This window comes from Ictidomys tridecemlineatus, chromosome X (genome assembly GCF_052094955.1).
Source record: "Ictidomys tridecemlineatus isolate mIctTri1 chromosome X, mIctTri1.hap1, whole genome shotgun sequence".
Lineage (NCBI taxonomy): Eukaryota > Metazoa > Chordata > Mammalia > Rodentia > Sciuridae > Ictidomys > Ictidomys tridecemlineatus.
Genome location: NC_135493.1, coordinates 109,180,788 through 109,207,096, shown reverse-complemented (window position 1 = coordinate 109,207,096; position 26,309 = coordinate 109,180,788). Strand labels below are relative to the sequence as shown.

Sequence of the window (26,309 nt, the reverse complement as noted above, 5' to 3'; positions counted from 1 at the left end):
AAGTAAGGTTAATTGTGGTAACTTTCAAGAAGTTCCTAAGAAAAGCAGAGGAGTCAGCACTATACATGGAAAAGTAGAAACCTTGAGGAACAAAAGCCAAAACAGGTGAGAATGTTCCATCTGAATCCCTGGGGATTGTGAGGTTTGTTTACTTCAAGTTCTCCTCTGGGGAGGGCAGACAGGAACCAGTCCCAGATGTGATTCTGTGCCAAAGATGGAAGATGCTGCTTTTGTGTGGGTCTCTGGTCCAGATCTGAGACTAGAAGCCAGTCAGATTTTTAGTCCACTTATCCCAAGGAGAGACTGCTAGTGAACCTAGGGAACACTATCTACCTCTTTTCCTCTCCAGGTAACTGCTTATCCCTAAGAGAAAAGCTAATTTTCCTCTATTGTTTCCTTCCCCTGTTAACACATTATCAATCAGCAATTAGTAGAGAGAAGAATCTGGCTGGGGACTCCATAGAATTAGCACCTTCCACATTGAGTGGTTCATGATATTTTTAATGGCACAAAAATCATCACACACATTCACTTAAAGCAGAACCTTATTAACATTAATCCTGAGATGTTTGCTTTTCTCATGATTATACTTTCAACATCAGAGTAGGTTTTTTTCCAGTACTTCAATGAACATATTTTGACACACAGATAAATACTGCTCCAAATGCTCTCCCAAGAAATATGTAGTAGATTCATCACAGGCTAAAGGAAACTGTAATTTAGCCAGTTCTGACAGTTGGAAATGACCCATTTTTTGATCAATGATCTACTAAGTGATGTTTCTCTTTGTATTTTTTTCCCTGAGATGCTTCCATTGGCTTTTCCCCCCCTAACAAACCATCACGCCACTGTGACAGGCAGTCACCAGTCACATTCATTCTCAAGGTTAATGAGACATCAACAGGCATATCAAATCTTTTTTTCAACTGGATTCTTTCTCCCTATTTAATTTTGATCAGTTCAGGAAAGAAAAGCTTATTATAAGAGAAGGTTGAGACTAGATAGAGTGAAGCTGGCTTTTCCTCCTTGTATAAAAGGCAACTTTAAAGGACGGTGGTCGAGTCAGTGGACTGTTTTAAGAAATGAGGTGCATTTTTCATGTTCTAGATGTCTTGATAAAATCAAAATCAAGGCAAATAGCAGTCAGTACTCAATTCTAGCCAATGGCTCTGTGGTCAAATGAGTTCATACAGTTTATAAAAACCCATACTTATGAACCCAGGGAACTGCCTTCAAAATATGCATTTTTCTTTCTACTTCCAACCCCTATTTTTGGTAGGTATAGAACAGGGGGATAGGAAAATGGACCTTCAGTAGTCATGGTAATGTAAAGTGTGGGAGTAAGCACTTATTTTTTTCTCTTTTATTTTCCATTTGGAAACACGATGACTTGTCCTTTACAAAAAGTGTTAGGAGTGAAAGAGTCATTGCTACTGCATTACTAGTGTTATTCTGAAACTTTGTTGCTGGCATCAAGGACAAAACCAACAATTAACACTACACAAAACCCAGCAATCTCTGACTGTTTTGTGGCATCACATTTGAAATAAAATGAAATGGTCAGAACATAAGCAGGGCTTGGGAGCTTTCTCGGGACTACCAAATCAGAGGAAGAAACTTATAGGGCTGTGTAGGGTACTTCACAGATAATGTTCCTCTCACAATGTTTTGGGGTTGAACCTATACATCGAACCTACCCTTCTTGGCTACTTGATGACCTAAAATAGACTGGGGGGCGGGGTAATGACAGAAAATGAAAAAAAAAGCAAGTTGACTTTTTATAAATGTAATTGAGAATATCACAGAAAAAATCTATTTGAAAATCCTAGTGATCTGGTTCAAAGGTGTATTCTCAAATTTGTTCAAGTAACACAATTATACTCTGATTCTACAATCTAGAATTTGACCTCATACTATGAGGGAATTCACTCTCCCTAGCAATGGTTTCCTCTGAAGATTTCGGAGCAAAGATGTAATTTTGGGCAAAATGGATGGAACCTAAGGGTAAGGGTAAGGGTTCAACTATTAATTTCTAAACCTCTTTCAATAAGTGTTGATCTTCAAAGTCTTCATTTCACTAGAAAATTAAGTTTGGGTCATTATATTTTTAACAGAAAATCCACAGGGTTCATGTCATAGCAAATTTCAGAGTAGGGCCTCACAAGCTTTATGGATATTTTTTCATAATCAGTTAACATGAAATACAAGATTACATTTATAATTGATCTGGGTTATAACCAAGACAATATTTGATTTATCCCAGAATCATATATGTAAAGTATTGGTGTAGCTAACTCCTTATGCTTATATTATCACCTTTATACTACTTTTTAGATTATAAACATATAGTATGTTTAGATGTAATATACTTGGAAAAGTGTCATTATCTCATTTTATAGATGAGAAAAGCATTCCTTAGAAGTGAACTGACTTATCCATGGAAAAAACACAAGGACACAACCAGGACAGTGATACAGGGTTTTGGACTCCAAGCCTAGTGCTTTTTTTCACTATAATTCTCTGCCTTTCATATGATAAACTACTTGAATGAATTAAAATGTACATTTTTGTTACCCAAGTTAAATATATTTGACCCAAGTCTTGTATCCCATCCCACACTACGGTTCTTTCAGTGATCATTGGATGATAAGTATATTTTCATCATTTTGTCTGATGTCAATAAATTCTACATATAGAAATTTCAGATGCTCAAAGTAAAGCATTAGATATTTGTAATTAGCTATATACAAGATAGAAAGAATATTTACTGGAAAAAAATCATTGGATGTTTGAACATAGCTGTTTCCTATAGGCATGTTTTTCTTTAGCAGGGTTCAGGTGGATTCAAGTCCAGTGCATCAAAAAGTCCCTGGCAGATAGTCAATAAATACTTGTTGAGTGGACCTTCCCTAGTTTGCTAAAACATTTATGTGATGATTAAATAAAATTATCTAGAAACTACTTTAAAATATATTTTCAAAATGACATTTTTATTTTTACAGTTTTACTGGCAACTTTTAGGCTTTTTTTTTTTTACCAAGACACCATTTTCCATTCCTTGATAATATCTATTGGCATATCAAAACATAATTTGGTTTTAAAATTGGGTAGGAACATTTCCTTTGTTCAATGCCTTCTTCAGAGGATGTTTACTCCCAAACCAAGGGAAGGATACATCCTTACTAAGCAGATGTTCTTCCATGTCTGTTCAAATATCAAGTCTGTTTTATTTGTCCTTTACATTTAAATACATTAAATAGAATCAAATGGTAAACAATATTAATAGAATTTAACTTGGAGTTATTTAAATCAGGCTTTCCAAGTAGGACAGCATAACTGCTAGCTAAGGGTCACGAAAACCTGGTAGCTACATTAAGATCCTAATATTTCCAAAAACTATCTGAACACTTTCAATTATTATGGCAATTCATCATTTCTTCCTTTACAATCTAAGTTCAGCACCTAAGCAACCTAGCAAGACCCTGCCTCAAAATAAAATAAAAAGGGCTGAGGATGATGCTCAGTGGTAAAGAGCCCCTGGGATCAATTCTCAGTACCAAAAACAAAAACAAAAAACAACTAAGTTCAGTAAATTCAAGCCTAGTTTTGAACTTAAATGCTTTTACATTTTTAAAAGATTTTAAAAATATAAAACAAAGAAGGCTATGCAGCAGGGTCTGTAGGTGGCTCACAAAGCCTAAAATATTTACTATCTGCTTCTTTGCATACAAACTTCCCATGCTGAGTTCCAAAATTCCATTACTGGAGCCATTTTAGGATGTCAGTACTGATGAATTAACCTGGAAGGCAGTAATTCTCAGCTGGGGGAGGTCATTTTGCAATACCTGAAGACAATTTTTGGTTGTCACAATGGTGGTGATGGGCAGGCTGTACTTTTGGCATCTAGTGGGAAGAGGTCAAAGATGCTGTATGCTGTAGTACACAGCTTAGCCCCCAGAACAAATAATTGTCTTTCCTCAAATGTCAGTAGTGCCAAAGTAGAGAAATCCTTCTTGTGTTTTGTTTTTATTAGGATTTTTTCAGCTACATTGATTATGTAAAATTTAAAAATGCCAAAGAAAAATACAATCTTATAGAACTTTGGGGACAAATATATTACAATCTCTAAGGTGATGCTATCTTGGGCAATTAGGCAGACACCAGATTTTACAATGTAATCTTCCCCAAGATGCAGTAATCTTGCTCCCTCTATAACTCTGTCCCTTTTGGTTTAAATCCTGCCTGCTATAGAAGAACCCAAGAAACTGAATGCAATCTAACTTATTGAATGGCAAAGCTGCTGAACTGACACAGGCCTTTAAGACATGTCAGTTAGCAGAGTGCCCATTATTAGCACACCTGAAGGCTCAGTCTGTAGCGGTTGCCCACTTAAGACAGGATTCTTCTAAGAGTTTAGAAGACTACTGTGAGTGGTGACCTGTCAAGGGGGCAGGAGGCAACACTTTGTTGCCTAATCCAGCTGCTTTGCTTTTCTGAGTGTAAAAGGACAAAAGAAGAGCTTGCATCCAAGGAGCATGTTATCAAAGAACCTTGGGTTCTTAAAGGTCATCTCTGCAGACACTGATGCAGGAATCTGCTCTTAACATCTCAGGGTTCTTTGTCTGATGACAGGTGCTATGATGCCTTGGGCAGTCCAGTCTCTTCTGTGAGTTATTCAAGTGGCAGATACTCTTTTTAAAAAGATTGAGCCCAGACCTGAAAGGGCAGCATTTGTGCATTTGCCCAGCCAGTCAATTGCTTTTTACACTTTATTTTTGCACTTAGGGGAAAATTAAGAAGAGATTGAGGTCACTTTTCAGTCTCCTTTCATTTTATAGGAAGTATGTCCAAATAACATAAGTACAATTTCATTCTAGTGTTGCTTGACATTTAAGTACATTTCATTTGTGTGACTAAGTATCTCAAATGCCCACCCCACTTAACTCATTTAGATTTGAGGATCAATCTTTTTTTTCCTCCATGCAGGTAAACATTTGGGGCAAACACCGGTTATTCATTTAAACTGAAATTTCAGTATAAAGTCATAAGAGGAAGCCCATTTTTTTAATGACTCATGGTATCTTCATAGATGTCATATTAGAGTTAGGAAAGGATGATTATTTTTCTAAGTGGACACAAACTCTAAACCTCTCAGGATTCAACAGACCTATAAATCCCACAGAACAGTTGAGAATTAACTGGCAACACCTTATAATAAATAAGAGGAGAAGTAAGCTAACAGGATTTATTTGTTTTCTTTCTGAGAGTTTGCAGCATCCCATGGCACAGGAGCTAGGGCACTGTGAGATGCGGGTGAGCTGATCAACAATGAATTGTGGGATGTGCCATCTGGTATGTGACTTTGGGGCTCAGTATGAGCCCCAAGTGATACTTGAGATAGGCTTAAAACAGACTTTTGAAGTCACCTGCTTGGTAGCACATCACAGCAAGCAGGCCTGTCTGCAGCACTGCCTGTGTCTCCACCACATACCCAGAAGGCCACAGAACTACTGAGGAATCCTGCCAGACTGATTTAATGACCAGCAGGGGAGGTGAGTAATCTCTAACCTTTAAAAGACAAGGGGGAAAAAGGAAATCAACACCAGTTGTTATTTCATATGGGAAGCCCTGAATAATATGTCATAACATGGCATGCCTTCAACTTCAGAATTCATTTTTTTTTAACAAAAGAAGGCAACAAGGGAATAGATAAGCTATTTTTATCTTCTTGCTCTCTAAGAAAGTCTCTTGAGAATATTGTTTCTGGTATTTTAGAAGATCCCCATTGTTAGGACTTCCACTTTAGGTTTAACTCACACCGAGTCAAGATGATTTATTTGAGTGTAAAGCAGTTATCTTGGGAGGTGATATCAGAAAATGCCAATAAAGAAGTGGGGAACTAAAAGTAGGGAGTAGCAATTAGCCCAACAGGAAAGAAATACCAAACAAACATCCACTTGGGCATCCAGAGCTCATTCTCACTGGGACTCTGGGAAACACTATAGAATATGTGTCTGAGAAATCCCAACTTATGGGTAAAAAAGCTGATTATTCCCCAACTCCAGTCTATGTGTCCGCCTATGATGGCAATAAATCACTGGCATTTCGATACACTGAATTAGTCCTCATGACTGGATTTTTTTTCAATATTCAGACAGAGCACTACAAGTGCTTGCAGTAAATAAGTCTGGCATGTAGAAGTGAGCGTGAACTGAGAGGATATGGGTGGAACCCTAAGAACTTCTGTCTTAAGGGTCTCAAACCCAACCAGAGTTATACCTTTAGAAATTTAGGGCCAAGTTTCCAAAGGATATCCATCCTTCACTCAACTAGATGTCCACAGTCCCATCTCCATGAAGCTAATAAGCATAGCTGTTATTTTTTTTAGTTTGACAGAAACAACTGGATGCTGGTTAAGATTATTCTAAAACACATGGTTTTAGATGCCAAACCTCCACATTTGAGAGGCATGTCCATTCTTTATGAATACAGAAGTCTGCATGTCCCCATCTCTTAGCCCCCATCTTCACATGTATACTGTTGTTGTTCTCCCTAGAAATAGACCCCCTCCATTTAAAGTCCAACTCACATGCTTACTACTTATGAGGCTTTCTCAGATTCATGTCTTTCCTAAATCTACCTGGTTTACACTTATATCCACATTCTTTAATGCTTAACTGCAGATCAATATATAATTTGCTATATGGTCATGCTATAGTTTCTCTTGAGCAAGATCACAAATTTTTCAAAGATAGGAACAATGTCTGAAACTGCCAAATCTCTCCTAGACCCTAGCATAATGTGGAGTGTGCAGCAGGTGCTTAATAAATTGTTGCTGCTTGATGGCTTAGAGGATGGGAAATGTGTTCTCCTTCGCTATTGATTTTTTGGGTCAAATAAATGTTTTGCCTGGTAGCATGAACACATGATTTCTTCAGATATATCTTCATCTTTCATCCTTGACAAATCTTGGTTTCAAACTTGTTGATAAGCATCCATTCTGGGCTTCCCTGCTGGCATTTACTTTATGAGGAGAAATTCTTAGAAAACCAAATACCTGACATCCTCCCTTCCTCTGGTCCAAGTTAATCTTGACCTTAGTCCCCATGTGAGAAGGGGGACCCCTCTACAGTTCACATAAGTATCCTGGAAGTCTGCTATTCACACTACAGAAGGATTTATTTGCTTGAAGCAAAATCTCAAAACATTGGGCCACACTCACACTCAAAGGTAAACATGAAACACACTTTAAAATCAAGGACAGATGGTTTTTCCAGCCATACCAATCAATGTTAAAGTGATCAGCATTCTGATGTTATTTAGCCCTGCTCTTCTTTAGAGTGAGCCCAGGATAACAAAAAGTATTGTCTATGAGGGGAACTTTAAAAATGATACTGGTACAAAGCCAGCATATGTCTGAGCTTAATGAACATACTAGAACTATTAATTTTTCAGCTTTAAAGGTGAATATTCTTTTGCCTATTTGTCTGTGAAGCTCTCCCACTGTCACTAATACCATGACTTTGTCAATTCCAACTGTCAGAAGGAAAAAATACATCTCTGCTATAGAGCTATCAATATAAGTGCTCAGAATATTTTTATGATATCTAATACCTAACTTTTGTGAGATGTGAGTTGTTGGATTTTGTTTTTATTCTTGTTGTGGTATAACATCTAGGCAAGTGGTCACACTGAAAGAAGTTTGATTGAACTCAGACTTTTTAACATGCACACACATCCCTTGTTAAAATACTGATTCTGATTCCGTGGGCTTGGGGTGGAAACTTCCAGTCTGCATTTGTGTCAAGTTCTCAAGAGATGCTGATGCTACTGATCAGCAGACCACACATGGAGTAGTAAGGCTTAAATTAGCTGTTGTGAATAGAACACTGGATTTGGAATTAAAACAACAAAGTTCAGGTCTCAGTTCTCCTAAGTATGTAACTTTGGACAATTCACCTCAACTTCCTGAGAAACAGGTTCCTCATTTGCACTGGTGTCACAGCATCTTCTTCACCCACTTAAGGTAAGGATATAATGAGATAAGGTATGTGAAGGCCCTGTATAACCATAGCCTTGTGTAGGTTGTGTTATCATTATTACTCTCTTTGCTTTAAAAATGACAGTTATTTTCTCATGTACTAGCTCTTTCAGAATGATTTTTGCCTATTGAGTAAATACACATGTAAGCATTTTTTCTTTGATCCAACAGGCAATAATGGGTGCTCAATCTACATTCTCAATACTCAGATTGGCAATTTGCTGGTCTTTTAATGACTCCATCTGAGGCATTACAGATGACTGGATTCATCCTACTGCTGAGCACACAGCTCCTCCTCCTTTATAAAGTTCTTAGGCAGGCCTAGATGTCAGTAGAGCTGGGCCCTTTGCATTCCAACTCCAGATAGTTTCTCTGTGCTCAGAAACTTGTATTCATGCTTGAAGACACCTTGCATACAAAAAAAGCCTTCAGTCCCTGCCCAGTGAAGTGCCTTTGGAATTAAAAACTCTAAGAGGCTATAGGCTATGGTTTCAAGGTTCTCTTCACCACTATCTATAGCACAGCATGCCAGAAAAAGGGATTCTCTAGCAATTTGGGTGGGAGAGTTGATAATTCTCCTCTCTCACTTAATTTACATGACTACAGTGTTTCTCTGGGAAATCTTGCCCACATGAGTAGATCTGCAAGCACTTCAAAGGGAAGAGTGTTGTCAGAATTGCCAGAGATCAGGAGAACCAGGCAAAGTGATAATTGTAAAGCCCTTTGAAACTGAAATGTTGTAAAAATTTGCTGACTGAGGATTCTGATCATTTAGGTCAGTGTGCTTCCCCCCACCCAACACTTCTCAAATTTTCTTTTTATAGGGTTCTAAAAGAAATCAATAATTAGGCTCAAAATTAAATCCATCAAAGAAGATTCCTCTTTCTACCTAGTTCTCTAAGCCTAATCTCCTCAAATACAACTAGCCTTAGTGTGAAGGTTACTACTGCTTCTCAAGTTTGAATGAGCTTCTGAATTTCCTGAGAATTTCTATCAACATGCAAATTCTGACTTAGTAGATCTGGAGCAGCAGGCCCAAGATTCTGCACTTTTAACATGCTCCCAGGAATGCTGTTTCCAAACCACACTTTGAGTATAGTAGTGGCTTGGTGGACCTGAAGAACTTTTCTGAAACTTTGTGTATCCTGCCTAAATAAATACTCAGTGCTATTCAGTTGCCTCCATAAACTAAAGCAGTGAGTCTCCAACTTGAATGGCTAGCCCCTGAAAGGCCTATTTAAACATACACTGTGGGCTCCACCTTCACAGTTTCTGAGTTAGTAGGTCTGGTATGGATCCTAATAATTTTCATTTCTACCAGTTCCCTAAGGTGATGCTGTTCCTCCTGGTTGGTACAGGGACCACACTTTGAGAGCACTGCTATAAAGCATCCTAGTAATTAGCTGCCAGGGCTAATTCCAAAAATGCAGTCTCTCCCTGTAGAAGCTGGCCAACAGATACAAGCAGGGTGAAAAAGTTATTTGTTCAGTAGTTAATTCTGAACAGTGCTATAATAGCTAGTGTACAAAGGGTACTACATAAATCTGAATATTTGAAGTTTACAGAGTAAGGCAGGTATATCACAGACGGATATGCTCCATTGCATATCTCCAGGAGCTGGAGTTTGGGAGAAAGGGGCTAAGTAGAGGAAAGAACATGCTGAGATGGAATAAATCACATCCCCCACTCACACACACATGGTAGATGTTGCTACTGTACCCACATACATGATTGCCAAAGTTTCCTTTCTTCCAGAGATTTCCCACAAAGTCACCTGCCATTTGCCTTTGCAGAAACTTCCTTTGAAGCAAACCAGAAGTCACAGCAGACACAAATCAGAACTATGTGTTGTGTTTCTGAGACAGTGCCCCAGTTGTGTTAGAGAAAAAAAAAAATTACTCATAGCACTTGTTAAAGAATGACAAGGCAGACTTTATAGAGAGAAATGAGGAACTTTGGCAGATACCCAGAGTAATCAGATGAGGAGTTAGGGGATTCTGGCTAAATGGAGTTAATTGCATTCTTGATAAAATTGGGAATTCTAAAAGCCAAGGCCTAAGTGGGAAGAGAGTTCAGGAGCTTGACTGGAGTTTGGTCAAAGACAGAGCCTTTGTCAGTTGTCAGAGGTGAGGTGTCCACAGGGACAGACCTGGTAGCTAATCTTCAGTCTAAACAACTGTTAAGTGCTAGCGGAGATGAAGAAATTCAGTAAGTACTGGTTTGGGCCTAGTAGAGTAAGCATTGCTAGGAACCACAAAATTCTCTGTTTTAAGGCAATAAACTATTAAAGTGTCCTTGATCAATTCACTTAACCTCTCTGAAAGTCTCAATTTCCCTGCCTATAAAATGAGATGAGCAATAGATGTTATGAAATCCACCTAGTCATCTCCATAACAAAGGTCTGCTCTCCAGGTCAGGGGACCTACCAGAGCACAATTCTGAAACTTTATCTTATAGATTCTTCCTAGGGCAGTTCCTTCAATCCCCCTGTCCTACCTAAGGAGGGGTCAGTGATTCAAGGAAGTAGATTTAAAGCACTGCAGCCAGGAAAGAGAGTAGAGGACAGGACAAAACATCTATGCCACTGGAGAAATACTTGTTAAGGTCATATCCCCAAGGCACAGGCCCACTAAAAGACTGAGATTTCTTTGGAAGATTTTATAACATTTATTTGACTTCTTACACTTTACCACCATATCAATAGGGCTGAAAGAGCAATAGGATACAAATTCTCTAAGGAGGAACATGTAAGGAAGCCCAAAGACAAAAACAGGACAATATAGGAATTTGAATCATCTGGTACCTATAGCTACAACAAATACTCACTGCATCCTTATTCCTAGATTAGCATAAGTCCACACTCTAAAGGCCTACTTATCTTTGTTCCTATTCACATATATGTCCAGCTTTGGAAAAAAATACTTATTTTAGTTTATACAGTAGTGGGGATTGAACCCAGGGCTGCTCTGACCCTGAGATAGATCCCCAGCTCTTTTTTTTTTTATTTTTGAGACAGGATCTAAGATGTCCAGGCTAGCCTAGAACTTGCAATCTTCCTAAGTAGCTGGAATCACAGGAGTGTACCACCATACCCAGTTTAGGAAAATGATTTATTTATAGGCATGCAAAAAATAATTTATATAGTCTGAAGTACAAAGCATCAGAACCAAACTCAGATATGACACAGATGTTATAATTACCAGACAAAGAATTTGAAATAACTATGATTAATACATTAAGGGCTTTAGTGGAAAAAGTAGACAACATCAAGAACAGGTAATGTAAGCACAAAGATGGAAACTCTCAGGGTGAATGAAAAGGAAATATGAAGTTTAAAAAAAACATGGTAATGTGAAATTGTTTTGATAGACTCAACAGTAGATACAACAACCAAGGGAAGCATCAGTGAACTTGAATATAGGACAATATAAACTTCACAAACTGAAACAGAGAGTGTTAAAAGAGTAAACAGAACTCAAACAGTATCCAAGAAATGCAGGATAATATCAAAAGGTGTGACAAATAAATGATTGTAATACTAAAAGAAGAGAATGAAGCAATACAAATATTTTAAGAAATAATGACCAAAAACCTTTAAGATTAATGGCATACACTAAACCACTGATGGAGACAGCTCAGAGAGCACCAAGAAATGTAAATACTCAAAAAAAAAACCACACAAAGCATATCATATTCAAACTACAGAAAACCAAAGTCAAAAAGAGAAAACCTTGAAAGAAGCCAGGGGGTGGGGAAAACAAGTTACATAAAGAGGAACAAAAACAAGAACAGGATTAGCCTTGTCAGAAAAAAATATACGCAAGAAGAGAATGGAGTGAAATATTTGAAGTTCTGGGAAAAAAAAACCCACCAAGTTAAAATTCTATGTCTAGCAATCTCCTGCTTAAAAGTTAAGGATATATAGAACTTTCTGAGACAAAACTGAGAGAATTCCTGCAAAAAAAATAATGTTTAAAGAAGTCGTTCAGGCAGAAGGAAAATTATATAGAAACTCAGAACAAAGAGTATTGGAGAAGTAAATAAATGAAGATTAAAATAATTTTCTTAATGAATCTTAAAGCAAGAGTAGTAAGGATGTATTGAGTGATTATAACATGGACAGGTGCAATAAATGACAGTCATGGGCTGAGGCTGTAGCTCAGAAGCAGAGCACTTGCCTAGCATGCGTGAGGCACTGGGTTCAATCCTCAGCACCACATAAAAATAAACAAAATAAAGGAATTATGTCCATTTATAACTACAAAAATTTAAAAAATGACAGTCATGTCACAAGGGATGTGAGGGAGGAATTGGAACCTCTGTTATAAGTGCAGTACATGTGAAGCATATAGTATTATTTGAAGGTAAATTTAGATTAGGTATAAATGTGTGTTGCAAGTGCTAAGGCAACCACTAATTCTTTTAAAAAGAAGTATAATGGGGCTGGGGTTATAGCTCAGTGGTAGAGCACTTGCCTTGTACATGAAAGGCCCTGGATTCAATCCTCACACCACATAAAAATAAATAAGATAAAAATATTATGTCCAACTAAAAATATTTTTAAAAAGAAGTATGACTGATAAAGTAAATGAGGAGATAATTGCTCAATTAAAATCAGAGAAGGCAGAAAAGGGGAGACAAATGTAACAGAACAATTATAATCACAGTAGATATGAATCCAATTATATCAAGAATTGGCTTAAAAGTGGATGGTATAAATGCACCAAGCAAAAGACAATGACTATTAGAGTGAATTATGAGAAAACAAGACCCAACCCTATTTTGTCTTCAGGAAACCCAGTTTATAAACATGAGAACTCACATAGGTTAAGTGTAAAAGGACTGGGCACAGTGGCGCATGCCTGTAATCCCAGTGGCTCAGGAGGATAAGGAAGGGGGATTGTGAGTTCAAAACCAGCCTCAGCAACTTAGCAAGGTCCTAAGCAATTTAGCAAGATCCTGTCTCTAAATAAAATATAAAAAGAGCTGAGGATGTGGCTCAGTGGTTAAGCAGCCCTGAGTTCAATCCCTAGTACAAAAAAATGTAAAAGGAAGCAGAAAGAGATATCACATCAATGCTAATAAAAAAACCTCAAGTTTCTATATTTCAGAAAAAACTAATTTCAGAACTAGGGAACTCATCAGGAATAAAGAAAAAGCATTACATAATGATAAAGGAATGAATTCTCCAAAAAGATACAACAATTCTAAACATGTATGCACCAAAATACATGAGTCAAAAGCCTACAGAAATGAAAGGAAAAATATATAAATCCACCATTATGATCCAACATGCCTGTCAGTAATTGGTAGAATAAGTAGGCAGAAAATAAAGTATACAGATGACCTGGGCAAGTAAAGGGCAGGATGTCTACTACTCTGGGAGGTGTCATGATCAAACTTTTATAAGGATAGCACTTATAGAAGTATACAGATTAAATTGGAGAAACAAATCATTGGAGATGAGGAGACCCCTCCTCCACCCAGGGAGCTGTTGTAAGCCTGTAAACAAGAGGCATGAAATAGGGTAGGTATAAAAAGAGAATGAAGATTAGACCACCATTTTTCCAAAACATGTTCTACGAAAGTTCCATTTGGTGCTACAATAAAATTGAGCTCTGGAGTAACTTTGGCAACAGTGCATGTTGTATCCTATTACATGTTAGCATATTAACAACTTTAGAAAATTCTTCTGTAAATAAACCTATTTAACTCTTTCCTGTTTAGCATTTCACAAATTTATTTGATGTGGACATTTTTTAACTTTCTTGGTGACCCTTTTTAACATTTCTGAGAACTTACAAATTTCAGAACATACACTAAAAATACTAGCTACAAAATAGGAAGATGGAATCAACAGTGAGGATTACCAGATCTGGGAGTAAACTAAGAGAAAGGGTGATTTTAGCTTAAAAGTTTCCCACCTGGGTGAGTACAAAGAGGGTGATGCTGTTAACCATAACAGGAAACAGGTGGAAGAACAAATTTGGAGGAAAAGATTCAGCTGTTGGATATATACCAGTTGAAATACTGCCATAGCTTGTATTTGCAAATCTTTAGGAGGCAGATGGAAATTCAGATCTGGAGTTTGGAAGAAAGGTGAGGTATTGATGTGAACTGCAGATTGGTCAGCATGAAGGAAAAGTCAAAGCATGGAAGTGGAATTCATTGCCCCTGAAAAATTTATTCTAATGTGACAAAATCAGAAGTGCCAGAGTTGGAGCCTTGAGTAAAACCAAATGTATAAATAGGCAAATGTAGAAGAATCAGAAGGACACAGAGAAAGCTAGGTGGAGAGACAGGAGGAGAGGAAAGACTTGAGCCATGAACCTCATCACAGGAGAGAGGGAGGTTTCTAATCAAACCACAGATATTTACTGAACATCTTTGTTAAGCACATAATAGACTAGACTATATCCCAAAACGCAACCAAAACTCAACAGTGACTTCTGATAAATCTAATAGCTACTTTTCCATCTTCATCTTCTTAAACTTTCAGCAGATATACATAGTTATTAATATTTGAGACAGTTAATCATGGAAGATTTCTGGGGGATTCCAGTAGGCTCCATTGAGGCCTGAGCATAGTTTCTACACCACTATACCTCAGAGAACTGTTATATTCTCCAAAGATCTCACAGTCTTAAAATTCCATCATATAACTCAGTGGTTCTAAAGAGGGGCTACATGTTAGAATCACCAGAGGAATTCAAAAATATCATGCCAGACCTCACACTCATTGATTCCTATCCCATTGGCCTAAAACCAGGGTAATCTACTCCAAATGTAGTCCATCTACTGACGGCATCAGCAGTATGTGTATCCTAGGACACTGTTAGAACGGAAGTCTCTCAGGCTCTATCCAGACCTACTAAATTAGAATCTACTTTGTAATAAGACCCCCAGTTGATTTGTGTACACACAAAAGTCTGAGAAATGCTGAACTACAGCATGGTGTAGAGTGGAGTCCAACCATGGGCATGATTTTGAAGTTCCTGTAGGAGATTCTAATGTACAGAGTTCGGACTGACTCCTGGATAGAGAAGTAGATAATTTTACAACTTCATTAAGCTCTTATGATAAAATTTCATAGCATTCTACATGCAAAAACCATACATAAAAGCTGATGAAATCCAAATAAGGTCTGTTGTTGATAGTATTTTATTGAAGTCAGTTTCCTGATTTTGATAATGTACTATGGTTATGCAAGATATTATCATTAGGGGAAGATGGGTGAGAGACACATAGGCTCTCTGAACTATATTTGCAACTTTTTGTGAGTCTTACATTGTTTTCAAGTTAAAATAGAGCATTTTAAGCCAAGAAAAATCTTGCCTAAAATGAGGAGCAGCTGTTCATCATCATCTAAGAAATAAACAGGCTCCATCATTCATTGGGGGTGGGAGGCATTGGAGGATTTAAAGCAGAGGAAAGAGAACTTTGGATTTGTATCATAGAAAAATAACTCTGATGACAGTATGGAGAGTAGACTTAAAGTAAAAAATGATGACTTATGAAGCTGTTTCTGTCATTCATATAGGTTATAAAGGCTAGAACCAAATCAGCAACATGGAAATGGAGTAGGATAGGATGGATTTGAGATTTGGGAGACAAAATTGATAAGATTTGAGAAAGGATGCAAGCATGAGCCCTTGCCATGATTTAATGGTGTGGGAGTGGGCCCAGGCATCAGAGTTTGAGCAGTCCTGCAGGTAGTTCAGATGGGCAGGACTTAGCGGGGATAGATCAGAGGCTCAGATTGAGGAAGCAGAAAGTTTAGATTAAGCCTCACAGGTTTCAAAGCACCCACCCAGAATAGGAGGGGAGGGAGTCACAAAAATATAGCCAGGAAAAAATAGGGTTGCAGTCTTTCCTCTTAAACATTTTTTATTTATAGACACAATATCTTTGTTTTATTTTTATGTGGTGCTAGTTCCAGGCAAGTGCTCTACCACCGAGCCACAACTATAGCCCCCTCTTACACTTTTTTTTATGTGGAAAAATTGTAAAGTTTTGAGTTAAAACATGTAAAACCATTGTCTCTGCAACTTAACTATCTTCCCATGGCTTATCTAAGCAAATATATATTTAAAAGAAAATAAAACAGTTCAGTTTTTATGCTATCCGACAACCTCAGCTAATTAAAACACCTTTTTGTCAACCTCGAAATTTGCAATATATATACAAAGAAATCTTCAGGAGACTGGATAGCAATGGATTGGGAACAAGGTGAAATTCATGTCTTGTTTTTTTGTGTGTGGGTGTTTTTTTTTAACTGCTACTAACACCTCTGCATATTCTAGGGAATACACCTCCAAATTGTCTCCTAAAGTCCACCCAGATGCCATTCCCTTCCTCTTCCAGGAAAGTCTTCTTTGGAGGTGGTTTGTGTTTGCTCCTATGCAGCTTTCTTTGGAATCCAGCCATATGCTGCAACAGATATAGTGTATGGCTGTTCCTGTCCCCACCCACTGGGACAGCAAAACAGCAGGCTCTGCAAATCCCCCTCAGCACTCACTGCTGAGAATCCCTAAGGTGTTTTGAGAGTATACACCCTGCCCTCAGACTCACAAGTGGAAAGTGTCAGCTCATGGTTGATGGACTGTCATCTACAGGGTGATCTGCCAAATCTACCAGTCTCTACCTCATAAAAAAACAGTATGAGATTTCCCCACTGAGAGGTGCTTGCTGCCTATTGACATCTTCCTTTATGCAGCTGTATGCAAAGCACTATGAAAATATTGCCAATTCAAAATGACCTGTTCTTGAGCATTTCAGTTTTCCCCATATGGACATTTTTGTCCCTTTGTTGCTTAAAAGGAGAAGTCACAAAATTTGCTACTGCCATTATAATAATGCATAAGAACCTCATAATACGTAATAAACACATTACAGATTATAACAATTATTTGAACTGATTGAGAAAACGTTAAGGTATAATTTCAGGGATACTGCGGTGTTCCAGGTTCCTCTGATACAATGTCTCAGCTTTCTATAGTTTTTATTTTCAGGGTAATAGAGTAACACCTAAGCTCATCCATTTCTTAAATGAACCCAAACTTAGTTCTGAGATCTATAGGTTGGTTTATGTTGATTCTGGTAAAGCTTCTTCAGTTTGTGGAGAGAAGAAATGCTAAACTGAGAATTAAAAATCTCTTGACTCCTAATTCCAAAGTGCTATTCTTCTATTCTTTATAGAAATGCTTACATTAATATCTTTCTGTATATTCCCTTGAGAACTGGGCTGGAAAAGCATTGCTATACTTTTTGTTGTTGTTTTGTTGTTGTTTTTAAATTGCCACAGTATCTTTACTTTTACAGTCATAAAAGTACACGTACTCACTTTAACAATTATCTATTTCCACATGTTCTGATTCCTCATTTGTTTGCTTTTGTGTTTGCTGTGCTTTGTTTCCTGAGTGTTTGAGAACTAGCTAGTACTTTTACTTCATAGCTTCTCAGTATTTAACTAGGTTTCAGGACGTGCAAATGGAAGCTGTTTGATGCATGCTGGTGTTGCCAAAGAAATAAGTATATTGGCTTATCAAGAATGTTTGTCTTGAGTGTTGTGTGCCTATTCTTTGCATGAACTGTGCTGGGAGTGGAGATAGAACAAAGAATAATATTCAGTTCCTCCTGTTAAAGAGCTGAATGAAGATGCCATTATAATATGGCAAGTGATGAACTATGTGTGTCCATACATAGGGCACCAAGGAGAAATTTATCTGCATTTACATGGAAGGCTTCCTGGAGGATGTGATGTCTCCACTGAGCCCATCACTCCTCATAAATACAAACTCCTAGAGGGAGGGGAGGGGACTATGACTTGGCTACTCACTCTGCAGCCCTTTCAGAAACAGTCCCAGTTTCTTATTAGTGCTGATTTGTAGCAGCTTCTCCCTCAAATAGAGGTCAGGGCTCTAAAAAGTGCAATGTAGATTCTTCCTGCCTCACATCAAGTAACTCACTGCAGAATATCATGTTTATTAAATATTGCCAGTGTACTTCCCACAAAAAGAGAAGTGCTACTTCTCAGAAATAATGTAACCCTTATATCATGACAGAGGCAGTTACTCAATAGCAATGACACCACCAGACATTGAGGAAGAATAGGCAATTTCTAGGTATTAAATTAAAACCATCATGTGCTTCATGAACAGCAACTCATGGGTGAACATGCCAGCTCCATTTTGTGATAAAGATGAGGAAAATATTCTTGGTACACAAAAGAGTACTGACCACCTGTGGTGGGCTTTTCTGCCAGATATTTTCTCTCTATTGTCTCACTCAAGGATCAATAGCACTACGAGATAGTAATTCAATTTTGGTGATAGGGAAATTGAGGCTCCGGATGGATAAATTTCTCAAGGTCCACAGGAAGTGTCCTACTTGGATATGAACACAAATCTGTATAACTCCAGTGTCAGGCTGTTTCTAGCATGCTGGACTGCCTCTGGAACTCTTCCTTCTTTCAGTATTTCCAGTCAGTCTAGTCTTGAACTTAGATATTCTCCTACAAATCAATAAGGAAAAGACAAAACAATCCAATAACCAAAGGAGAAAAAAGGCTGGAATGGACACTTTGAAAAAGAGGATAGCCACAGAGCTAAGGAGCATGCAGAAGGGTGCTTAGCTTTAGTCACCATGGAAATGCAAATTAAAACCATAATGAGATACCAATGTATACCCACCAGAATGATAAAATTTAATAAGACTGATAATACCAAGTATTGCTGAGGGTATAGGGCAACTGGAACTCTCATATATTCCTGGTGGGAATATAAAAGAATGTAATCACTTTAGAAAACTTAATCTAAATATATGCCCATTCTGTGATCCTGAAATTTCACCCCTAGATCTATATACCCAGTGTGTGCTAGGGCTGCCCTCCTAAAATCTGATTGGGCACATCTCTTCCTAACTCACATCCCCTTGGTAACCTGAAATTTGACCATGGAGAGAGTATTTAAAAACACAAACCAGAGATATTTTTATTAAATAACTGATTGTTAAACATTTACCAGCACACCACTATATATACCTGAGAGAAATTAGGGATCATGTCCAGGAGTGTCCACAACAATTTTATTTATAACAACCCAAACCAGAAATAACACAAAAGGAAAATGGAAAAATAAGTTGTATCTGCTCACAAAAGAATACTATACAGCAAAAATAACTAATTACTGATAAATGACATAGATGGATCTTATAGGTCATCACTTGAATAAAAGATGACAGTTACAAAAAAAATACATACTGCCTGATTCCAAGTACAGGGAGCTCAAGAACAAGCAAAACAATGTTGCTAGAAGTCAGAACACTTTTCCTCTGGAAATGGTGGAGGTATTAACTGGGAAAGGACATGAGGGGACTTTCTGGGTGCTATGGATATTCTGTCTCTTGATCTGAGCAATGTTTATATGGGTGTGTTCATATAAAAATGCATTATACTGTACACTTCAGATCTGTAAACTTTATAAATTACACCTCAGTAATGAAAAATGTACACATACACACACACACACACACACACACACACACACACACACAAATTCAGTGAACCCTGTGAGTAAGGCAGAAGAGTTGTAATACCATCCCAGAGTACAGAGCATCCAACAATAGTGAGTACCAACAAGAAGAAAAGCAGCCTGAATTTTGGCAGACAAACCAGCTCAGTTTTACTGACATCCGACACACTGCCATCATGGAGACTTTCAACACCTGTACTGGCAACAGTGCCGATGCCTAGAGAATTTGTCTCCACCAGCACATAATCCCCAGGCACATCACTGCCTGGGAAGGAATCCAGTGAACACATCAGCTGTCTCTCCCACACACCTACTGCCATAACAGCAGAAATACAGAAATGTAAAGATAGGGACTCTCGTCCAACTTGGGCAATATGCCAGCATTTGCTGTCAACAGAGAACACTGAAGCCTGAGACCTTACCTACTAAGATTTCCCAGAAGGATGCACAGAGGCTTCTAACTATATTGCTAAGCTTTTTTTCAAATAAGTAAAGTCAAAACCATGCCTGTTTCCTTTATTACCAGCAGGAGGGAAAAAATGAGAGATGGTGTCATTTCTCAGTTCTCCATTCTTGGCAGGATGCAGGCCTGAACCCTTCTTGAGGAATTATGGTACATTCTTGTAATCAATATACCCATGATCCATCATGTCATCAGCTTTAAGCCTTATGAAAAGATTGGGCTATGCCTATCTATGAGGGAGAAGTATAGTTGATAACATCTGGCCATCTATATTTATGAACTTGTTCAGGGTTATTTGGAAAAATATGGATTGCATACTGTTTTAGTCAGTTTTTTTTCCTGCTGTGACTAAAGGGCCCAACCAGCACAATTGTAGAGGAGAGAAGGTTTATTTGAGGGCTCATGGTTTCAGAGGTCTTAGTCCATAGAAGGCCAGCTCCATTCCTCAGGGATTTAGGTAAGGCTGAACATCATGGTGGGAGAGAGTGGCAGAGGGAAGCAGCTCACATCATGGTAATCAAGAAGCAAAGCTTCCACTCGCCAAATACAAATATATATACAAAAGCCACACCCTAATTTTCACCTCCTCCAGCCACACCCTACCATTTCAATTACCACTCAATTAATCCCCATCAGGGGATTAATTCACTAATTGGGTCAAGACTCTCACAACCCAATTGTTTTTCCTCTGAACTGTCTTGCATTGTCTCACACGTGAGCTTTTTGGGGACATCACATCTAAACCATAACACATACCTACTATGTACATCATCAGAAAAATGTGTCCACTGTCAAAAGATGTAGTATGAATCTCACAAGATCCTAACTTTACTCCCTAAGGGTTGAGTTTTATTTCCACATATTTGGGAGGTAAAAGGCAAGAAGGGGAACAGGGAGTGAGCCACTGGGGAAGAAGCCTAAAAAGGTATAATTAAGTAGTCCACTTCCATGAGCAACTAGAGCACAGTCTCATTGGGGAAGGTCTGGGAACCAGTTTAAAACACACTCACCTCAGAATGATACTATCCGTGGGAAGGAAGTTGGTGTTTTCATATACCAACTCCCACCTGTCATTGGTTGAGGGCTGCTCCCAAGGAGTGTTAATTCCCTAGCACTCTGGCCTGCCAAGCAGATGGCGAAGTGGGCTCTCTGACAAAGAAGTCAGGCAGGTGTGCTCTCAAGAGATAAGAGCTAGAGGAGATGAACAAGGTGCCAACTGCATCTGCTACTGAATAACTTGAAACAACTGGCCAGAAATTCCTGTGTTTGTATGGTCTCTAGCTGCACTTTAGAAATGTACACATTAAGAAATGAAAGGCCACACATCAGCTAAATTTGCACATTGATAAATCTGTAATTGATAGGTGGCACATTAAGATCCAAGCCTGGAAAATGCAACCCAAATGTTTAGCAAGTACCATGGAGCTGAAAGTTATCATCCAGTTTTACTCCCTGGTTTACTTCCTGGGTCAAGCTATCCAGATATATAAAAAGGTAGAGACATAAATCTGCATCCTTTAAGCTAGTATGACCACTATGAATCAGACCTTCATTTCACCAGTGAACTAGTTTTTGCATTAGAGATTTATTCCCTCTTTCTGCCTCACTCTCCAGCCTTCCCAATGTAGTTATCACACTATAGGCAGAGTGATCTTCACAAGACAGATCTCATGCCCCATTTAAAACCTTTCATTGGCTCCCAGTTGCACACAAGACAAAATTTGTCTTCCAATTCAATACACAAGGCCTTGTGTGGTTTGAACCTTTCTTGCCTCTAACTTTCAAAGTTCCTATCAGCCTAAATTACTTCCATTTACCCTGACATTGTTTTTCTGCTTTTGAGACTCTGTGGGTACTATAGCTTCCACATGAAGCATTCTCCCCACCAGTTCCTCACATATGGATAAGCCTCTGCCCATGATCAACTCTTCATTCTTTGGTCCTAATTTACAAGTCACTTCTTCCAAGAAGTCTTCCCTGATGCCCACAAGTCTAGCATGGATGTTAGTAAACTGTACACCTTAGTAAACTGTACATCTTACATGTTAGTAAACTGTACATCTCCCATCTTAGAAATCCACACAGATTTTGTAATTGCCACATGGTGTGTCTTTATCTCAAATCATCTGCATGCTCTGTGAGGACAGAGACATATTTGTCTTGTTCACATGGCTTCAGCTGTGATTTACTCATAGATTCTAAGAAATTTCATTGAATGGATGAACAAGAAAATCCTCTGTCATTTGACCCATTTCCTCTCTGATTTTTACTTCATTGCACTCCCAGCCACTACTATTATGTATGATTATGTGTGCACATACACACAGTCACAGATGCTCACACTTCTACAACACACCAACATACTAGACTCCCTGTACCCTATACCCATTAAGCTTCTACTATCATAGTACTATGACACTTCACTTTATGGTTTGCCTGTGCTAACCAATTCTGACAATATACCTATAGTCTTTCCCCAGACTTACGTTTCTTGAGGGTAAGATTTTGTGTTAAATTTCTTTATATCCCCAGGGCTTACATAATTCCCAGCATAGGGCATACATCTAATACATGTAGAGTAAATGAATTGTTATTATAAATTGATGATGAGGTACAGAAGACTTTTTCTAATTCTCAACAAGGTTTATGTCTCTACCTCTCTGCCCTCCCACCTGCCCAAGGTCTGAGATCCAGCACAGACTTCACATCTATAAGCCTGAAATTTTTCAACAACCAAATCAGCAAGCCACTGTCAGCATTAGAGCAAGATAGAATCACCCAGAGTGACATCTTTGGACATTAAAGCAATCTTTGCTCCTGGCTGTGTAAACCACTTCCAGAAGTCTCTGTCAGGGAAATAGCTGAATGAATGCCACCTGTTGATTCCAGCAGGGTTGGTGTACTCAGGGAAGGTAGATGAAATGTTTTGAGAGTTCTAAAGATGCACTTAACCTCTGCAATAGGAAGCAAAACTGGGCTGCAGAATAGCTGGATTTTGCAAAATTTCAGAGCCTTGTCATGGAAGAAAATTGCAATGGTGAAAGAGTAGGTATGGTTGGAAGTGATTAGATATAGGAGGTTTTCTTTTCTTTTTTGAATGTGTTCTCTTTCTATTACAATTACCAAATCATATTAATTATACAAATTAACGTGTTTCACTGTGACATTTTCATACATATACATACCATGCTTTGATCATATCCACTTTCCCTACTACCCTCTCTCACCCTGCTGTCTCTCCCTAGCCCCCTAGTCCTCCTCCCTTTCCCTAATAGTTCATCCAGAAGGTAGAAGTTTTTCCAAATTCCTTTCCTGGGGTCCTTCATGATGATGGGGTATTTTCATGAGCAATATTCTAGGTTCCATTAGCAAATTAAAAGATTATCATCCAAGGCATTGAAGAGACAAAGTCGCATCAGTTCTTATATTCTCTAAAACATCCACAGTTAGAACACACATTCTATTTGCCTGTGTTGGTACCACTTTATGCTCGATATAACTGAAATTAATGGTGCCCTGTTGCACTCTCATAATTATTCCAGTTTGATAAATTAGATGGCAAGACCACCCATTGACAGCAGTACCAGTGTGGCAGAATCTTCAAATGGACATAGCTTTTAATGGTAGGTACAGAGGAGTTTTTATACTATTCTCTAGATTTGTGTATTTTTTAAACTTCTAAAAAAATACAATACACATGAAAAATTCAGACTGCCCTATAATTAAGCATAGCACATAATTATTTTAGTCCCCAATCTCCTACCTAAATTGTTTCTCTGCTCATGTACTTTTTTAGAGCATAGTCTAACAATATCCATTTGTCTAAAGAGATTAGCCATTTGTCTGCAGCATGGAAGCAACAGGACCAAATTCAATGTCATCCATTTATTTAAGATGTAAATGATATGCATGTAGCACAGTAGCCTTTGGGTACAAACGAAATATCATTCAATGTCACCAGTGAAAATATAAATCAGCAATAAGGAACAAACCTTTTAGATTCCTTCTTTTCCAGTACATCATTGTTGAGTTCCTTCTGTATGCCAAGTACTATTGTAGGTGCCTGGAATACCGGACTAAATGAAACAGACAAAGCCCCTGCCCTCATGGAGCATATATATGCTAGTGTTAAACTGCCTTTGTGGAGGGATGGATACTCAAGTCCTTTAACCCCCGCCCCAACTTCAGTCTGATTTTTTGAAATAAGTCCCGAAGCTGAGAGCCCTTTTTACCAAAACATCTGCAATTTTTTTTGTTCTTTTTCTTGTGTTTGTGGCTGTGGGGGAGGGGTAAAATAGGAAACATACATGACACAAAGGGTACTATTTGAACTTATGTCAGTCTTGTATATTTTTCACATCTGTTTTCATCTCCAGCTGGTTAAGCATGGCTGTCACTGGGGATTGTGGCTTTCTCTATGGTTTTTATTATAAATATCTGGAATTCACTGGGCTTCTATGTGCAGTACAGGTCAGAATGTTGTTGCTTTTCATAGGCTGCTTTGTCATATTTAACCCCTTGACTTTTCTATGGCAGTACCATATCATGCTATGATGGATCATGCTTAAACCTAATACCAGAAAGCAAATTTGCCAATATCCAAATATCCAAAGCAGAGAGATTAGGAAGTAAAGCTTTGCCAAAGAAACTCCCATTAAGGAACAACCTTCTAAGTCTAGCATTTAAGTCTGGGCTGATTGACTTATTAAATTTGTGACTGGGGGCAGGATTATTTAGGCTCCTTGAGGCTCAGTTTCCTCACCTGCAAATGAGGGTACAATATCTACCTCCCTCAGTTGCTGTGATGATTAAATAATAGTTGTAGCATTTTTTGCACAATGTCCAACACTTAGTAGGGACTAAATACCTTTTCAGTTTCATCTTTTTCACCTACCATATTTCCCTGACTGTCTGGATTCCTTTAGTTGATGTGCACAACAATATAACTAGGGAACTAAGCTGAAGAACATGGATGGTTTCCAGACTGGAAACTTATGTTGGAATTAGGGAGTACCAACTTTTAAATGCTGTTCACTTAAAATATTTATACTAATGCATGCTGCTAACTCTGTTTACCCCTCAATCATATGGCAAAATCTGTCACCTTTACATTTCATTGAATATACTTTTCAAAACAACTGAATAAGTTTCATTACTCAAAGGAAAAAAATGGGAGGGAGCATGGCAAAACAGAAGATTGAAATGGGACATTCTGTTTGTTAATTTTGATTTTGTTATCAAACATTTACTGGGTACCACTTGTGTGTCAGAGGCTACACTGAGCAGTTTACATTGAATTGCTTATTTATCCTCCAACAATCTTAATGAGGTAGGCACCATTATTGTCACCAGTTTACAGATGAGGAAACTGAGGTGCACATCCACAAATGCCAAAGCCAAGATCTGAGCTCAGGAAGTGTGCCCACCAAGCCAAACCATTTAACTAATATTAGCACCTCCTGAAAGAGTCAAGGCCTTAGATTTGAGGCTCAGTTTGCTCTCTCAGACCTATTTTCAGATCAGGAAAAGGAGAACAGCAGCTATGATACTCTTGTGATTTTTTAAGGGTGTTGACTTTGTATAAGAACCTTGAGAACAGAGGAAAATTATTTCCAAGAAAATGCACTATCAGGCAATATACTCTTTTATGAATTGCATCAAGTACTCATTCTTGTAAGGCTCATGGTCCATCATTCAAGAGAGCAGTTAGTACATCATTAGGTGGATCTTTTTTCTTGTTACTTCTTTCATCAGCTATAACTTTCATTGTTCTCAAGCTTGGTGCCCATTAGAAACTTAGTCCTTTCAAGGAAAGAAAATGCCAAAAAGCTCATCCAGTGGAGACATTTATTCATATTTTTTCAATTTAATGTTGTTACTAATTTGGTTTTAAATATTTCAGAGAGATGGCCTATATGGATCTTTAAAAAAAATTTCCATAGGCTTAAAAGTATGCATTCAAATTTACAGGGGCTTATGCCCAGTGTGTACAACTTGTTTACACTTGTGGAAAATGGAATAAATGATGGATAAGTAAGACTTTCCTAGCCCAGAATCATTGTCTTTTTCCTGAAAGCCTGCCCTGGTACACTAAACTGTCTCTTGAAAACCAAACAAAATTGTTTGATACACCTCTTAGGGAAGCTCAATTTCTGACAAGACTCTTAGGGATACAGAGGGGATAAGAAAGGGAAAGAACAAACACTCACTGAAGGTCAATTAGATGAACCACATAAAATTGCCATTCCTGACCCACTTTAAAAAAAATTAGATG

General features: G+C 38.1%; 1 protein-coding gene across 1 annotated transcript in view; it reads left to right on the top strand.

Moving 5' to 3' along the window:
- Positions 1-26,309, top strand: part of Ptchd1 (patched domain containing 1) — a 58,343-nt gene that overhangs the window by 1,590 nt on the left and 30,444 nt on the right. The window lies entirely within an intron of this gene.